General features: G+C 31.5%; 1 non-coding gene across 1 annotated transcript; it reads left to right on the forward strand.

The window, feature by feature from the left end:
• The first annotated feature begins 1,471 nt into the window (after positions 1-1,471).
• Trnaq-cug (transfer RNA glutamine (anticodon CUG)) lies at positions 1,472-1,543 on the forward strand. Its single transcript has one exon. It is a non-coding gene; the product is annotated as a tRNA-Gln (tRNA).
• The last annotated feature ends 4,472 nt before the right edge of the window (positions 1,544-6,015 follow it).

Here is a 6,015-nt window from a genome sequence, read left to right on the forward strand (position 1 = left end):
GATTGTATATCATTATTTTTTATTTAGTTTCATTTACGCTTATAAACAGCTAAAATGAAAACAGCTGATTTTCTTGTTAGTACCAACGGCACAATTTGTTTACAGTGTGCTATACGGTATCTCTTTTACAACATTTATTTCTGGTTCAATGTATTCAAAGAAGTTCGAACTATTCTGACAATGTTAACTAAAAATTTGTATGAAAGGTTTACTAGTGGATGACTAATTTGCAGACTTCAGGATGTTACTTCACTGTTATGGTTACAAGAAGGTAAGACGATAAGTAAGGAAATTTTCTATCATTTTCTAAATTTTTGTTACTGCATAATCTGAATTCTTCTCTTTATCCATGGGTAACATTAGCAAAGAATAAATAAACACCAGGAGCTTGGATTACGGTGCTTGTTTACGGTGCTTGTTTACGGTGCTTATGTTAACGGTGCTTGTATCATCATGTCCCGTAAGTCCAAATGGGCTCCAATAACATTTTGTACAACAGTGAAAAGGGATTTGTTTTCAACGGGTAATTTGCAACCAATAAGCCAATTTCAATGGAGTAGTTTGTGCGAATGCATGAAAGCCATTATCCAGATGCATGGTAAGATAACAAAACCATATAGTATCATACGTCAATAATTAATTGTAAAACGGAGTTCCGTTGAATATACTGTAATGTAAAGACAATCAAGGAAGTTAATATTTACTATAAGGCCCCACCTCGAAACGAAACGAAACTCTGAAGGCCCAGAGCGAAACCTTGAGCACTGACAAAACATTGAGTAGCGTTACTCTAATTGTCTGTGTCTTATTATAAAATCAAAACAGCAAACCATCTATCGCACTCGGTTGTACCATTGACTTTATATCTCTACACGTTGTACATCAGCATAGAACGAGTAGACCTTATCTACAAGCCTATAGCTCTATCTATCTTGCCTACTCTAATCTATGACAGTAGTTGGGCTATATTTTTGTTAAAATTCATCCAAATCGGTCCAATAGTTTTTTGCGCTATGGAAAGCCGGAAAAGAATTTTTTAACGGTCGTTTCTTCTTTAGTTTGTTTATTAATGGCATTTGCCATTTACCTAACCTTATACACATTGTGCTTCTTTATTAATTTATACAAAACTGGAGGGAATTCGTTTTACAGCTTGTTCTAAATAAGATTATATCTTCATTACCTCTAGTACTTGCATTGTAAATGTTTGCATTTGTATTGCATAAGTTACTTCACGTTATCACTACAATCATTACAATCTGTAGGGATTTTAGAAAATTGTTCCGTTTTAAGAGGGAATTATAGATTGTACAAAACGTTAGTTCAAAAAATTCGTTACTTGTCTTCTATTATAGTAATACATTTCCACAAAAATACGCAATTATGAAATTAGTGCGAAAAAAAATTTTTATTTGTCGAAATTATTTTGATACAGGTTAATTTTGACAAATTTACGTAGCTCTACCACACGGGTCCCATGGTGTAATGGTTAGCACTCTGGACTCTGAATCCAGCGATCCGAGTTCAAATCTCGGTGGGACCTAGTACTTTTTGATCGTGCCGCATCAAATACCTTCTTTATAAGAACTATAAAACTTAATATCTACAAAACTGGGTCCCTAAACTAACATTATGGCTTCGACATTCCCTAGTTCTCAAAATTGTCTTTCTTTCAAGACAAAAATCATGAAAATCCGTCCAGTGGTTGATTCAGAATCGTGAAATAAAAAAACCCTGTCACGTTATAATATAGTTACTGGATATTTAGGTGTTTTATTATTCTACTATAATTATATAGCTGCTAAACCACCTGAATTACAATGAAACAATGAAGACAATGAAAATTTGTGTAGATTTACGCCGCAGCAAACCTGCCGCCTTAGAAGCGAATTTCCATTTGCCTGAATTGATTTTCAATTAGCATAATTATATTTAAATACATAAGGTTCAACGAGTACCTAGGTTTGCTACTACATACAAGGGAACAAATACATTGTGTTTTTTAGTAAAATAATTATAGCTTAAGTTTAAGTAATTTAAAATAAATAAATGTGCCAAGTTTGATCAAAATATCCATAAACAAGCAAACTACAACATTTTACAATATTCTCCATAAGAATAACATGGACATTTTAAATTTACAATTTTTTTTATTTTCTCGGTAAACAATAATAATTACCTATACAAAAACACTTTGATATAGACCTACTGAATTATTTGTTTTTAAGCTCTTTAAAAAGGTCTAGAAAGAAATTTGGAAATTTTGTTTTTAGAGGATCAAAAATTTGTAGAGGTAAATCAATATTTTTACCCTATAAAACCCTTGTAAACCCCCGTTCCCATGGTCCGATCAAGCTGGTTCGCGAACTCGTTCAAGTCTATCCCGCCTCACACCTTCTAACCAAATTTCATCAAAATCAGACAAAAATTACTCAAGTTATCTATTATACAGGGTGATTGATATAAGTGTGCCAGCCGTTTTATTCGAAAACCATAAGAGATATAAAAAAAAGTTAAATGGTAAGTGCCTTGGATTTTTTATTAACCCTTTACTTCCCATAGTATCCTTTTGGATACATATTATTTCTCATTTTTTTACCTCTCTGTAGATAGAGATTTGAGTCTATACCTCTATGCATTTTGTTTCTAGGCTTATTAGAAAGGGTTTTTAATTTTCCTAGTGTTGGCATGCCTGCGAAAAGAAGAAAAATATCATTTCAAAGTGATGCAAACCAGGTTTTTGACACATCATGAAATTTAAGATTTTCAAGATAAGATTTTTTATGTTTATAATTAGTTACGAAGCTGGGAAAAATTATATTGCACTTCATTGCACCTTTAGCTACTGAAATATACATAGAATTATAGTTTTCTGTTACTTACTTTTTATATATTTTGTATAAAATAACTGAATCCAAATGGATACTATGGGAACACAGAGTATGCTGACAATATTTAAAGAGTCCTCTGTGTTCCCATAGTATCCTTTTGGATACAGGTTTATTTTTAATAATAGCTATGGTGTGTCGTCTGTGTTCCCACAGTATCCATATGGATACTGTTTTTCTTTTGTATTTTCTTCGATATAAGTCTGTTTTTTTAAGTCTGCACAATGATAAATATAGGCCTACAAGTGTTGTAATGATTGTTTCAGTCCGATATTAGAAATCATTAAATATAATAATGATGTGTTTTACAGATGAATGACAATGAAAAAATTGACGAGTGGCTTATGATGCCATCTAGTGATATTGTAATTAAGTTTTTTACATAATATGTCTATTTGTACTCATTCTAAATTAATTTGTTTTAATTGATGAACAAGTAACTTATTTTTCAATTTGATACAACTTTTAAGAAACTTGTATCCATATGGATACTATGGGAGTGTCAAAGTAAAATTAAAATTATTAACGTATGAAAATTAGCGAACAATGGTACTTTAGGTTTCCATGGTATCCATATGGATACATATTTCTAACTTTTAATTCTATGAGGGAAATTTGAAAACAAACACATTTTTAGCCTTAAAATACCAAAAATAAAAAGAAAATTCACAATAAATTTTTTTGTTATTAAATTTCATAATTCTGGGAAGTAAAGGGTTAAAAAAATTATAGTCAAGTCAAAAAAATTATTTTAGCTGCCATTTTTCCAATATGGCCGCCAACTTTGATTTTTCTTATGGAACACCCTGTATTTCATGATGTATTCTGGTAGAAAATGTAATTTTAAGACGATTTTATTCTTGTAATTTTTTTCATGAACCTAACCGTTTCAAAGATAATAATGGTTTAAGTTGTGAAATTTTGAATGGTTTTGGAATAAAACAGCTGGCATGCTTGCTAAGGCCTTTATCGAAACTCTTTCTCATGCAGAAATTTTAAAACTTTAACCATTATTATCTTTGAAACGGTTAGGTTTATGAAAAAAATTACAAGAATAAAATCGTCTTAAAATTACATTTTCTACCAGAATACATCATAAAATACAGGGTGTTCCATAAGAAAAATCAAAGTTGGCGGCCATATTGGAAAAATGGCGGCTAAAATAATTTTGTTGACTTGACTACAATTTTTTAAATAAAAAATCCAAGGCACTTACCATTTAACTTTTTTTGATATCTCTTATAGTTTTCGAATAAAACGGCTGGCACACTTATATCAATCACCCTGTATATGTATATAATTATTAAGTAAATTAAAATATATATACAAATTTGAGCTAATAGTGTTTTTGGCCTCTGGGGACATCTAAATGAAAAAGTAAATCGGTCCCTGGCAAGTTCTAATTTAACATGATGCTATTTACATTGCGAGGGTGTTTTAGTGAAATTGTAATAGCTTAGTATTAAACGAATTTGACAGGTTATTGATCATAACCTATCTATAAACAAACAACAATTCATTACTGTACTGCTTATTACACATAAAAATAACACGGGAAGTTTAAATTTACAGTTTATTTGGAATTTTCTCCGTTGGGCCTAACTATTAAGGGTACATAAAAGCTTCATATACTTAATCATTATAGTTGTTTAAGCTCTAATAAATGGCCTAATCGCCTCAGATATTTTCTAGTTATCACTAAATATATAAAGTAATTACAGTATTAAATACTGTACTACTGTATTTACTAGTAGTAGTAGCCTGTACTCGTACTAGCTGGCATAGATGGTACTGGCAGTCTGGCACAGACAATATTAGTAGTGGTTTCTGTTGTCTGTGGTACGTACCAGTGGTACTGGGTACTGGCATAGATGGAGTATGTTTAATCTATGGTATTGGGTGTAGAGATATAAAGTCAATGGTAATGCCAATGCAGCATATGTCGGCAAAGCAGTACGGCAGTACTTTTGAAAACTTTCTAGTGTTGCCACCAGGTAGCAGCATCAAGCAAGGTTTTTGGTTTTATAGTAATGCGGCCAAAAGCATGTACAATACATAAAATAACAATGATATACAAACGCATTATATTTTTAAACCTCCTCTAAATCAACGTGTAATGCGATAACAGATTAACTAAAAATATTTAGAGGTAACCATTTTTATTATACTGTATTTTCCATTCATAGGCCAATAACAAATTAAAAAGGGTTACTTCTTACGCAAATTTACTGTTTTAGTTCAAACTAATGTGTAATGCTCACGGAAGTGACGGAGGTGCTTGTGGAACCATGTAGAACAAACAGCATTTACACCAAATATTTGTTCAAAACATTGATCAGCTGATAAACGGTGGCAGAGTCAACAATGAACCCATAATCAGCTGTTTGAGTAGCAGTAGGGAAATGTGTAATGCTGCCAACCGCACACACTACAAAAAGTGTTGATGGGCCTGGGAAATATTCACCAATTTTCCCGACAGTACCATCACCTCCAATACATTATCCGGTAAACATAGATCTCCGATCTCCGTCACATAAACATAGAAAACACATGAATAAATACTTCGAAAGTTGGACGAAACCCTGACGAGGATTTTACTGTTGGTTTTAATCTAGAAAATCACAACTACAAAATAGCGCGTTTTTATTATCATCAAAACTGCACAAGTGAGCTTCAATATCAAATATGATTATTAAAGATAATCAGCTAATATAGTTAACAAACAAATCAAAGCTAAAAAATCATAAACTTGTTGGAGATATAAGTAACAACAACAGATTGTTGCAATTTAAAAAAGTAACAAAGCAAATTGATCTTTATTAGATTTTTGAGTGATTACTGGTAATTCTTTACAATATCTTTACAATATTTATAGTTTAATATTTGAAAGAAATGCAATACTTTATTCCTTATTCTGTGGTAATAAAAAAAAACACAGAGACTATTACAAAACAATCCACCTATGTGCATTCACTATCAATATTTCAAGCTATAACAGTAATGTTTTTCCTAATTCATCACACATTGATCCGAAGGGTAACTTATTTAGGCACTATGCGTATTCCAAATAATAAACAACAGTTGTTACGCCCAACCTACTTTTAAATTCCCAGAAACCCCAATAATT

This window comes from Macrosteles quadrilineatus, unplaced genomic scaffold, assembly GCF_028750875.1.
Source record: "Macrosteles quadrilineatus isolate MER2022 unplaced genomic scaffold, UCM_ALF_1.0 Scaffold_8__2_contigs__length_117827958, whole genome shotgun sequence".
Taxonomy (NCBI): Eukaryota; Metazoa; Arthropoda; class Insecta; order Hemiptera; family Cicadellidae; genus Macrosteles; species Macrosteles quadrilineatus.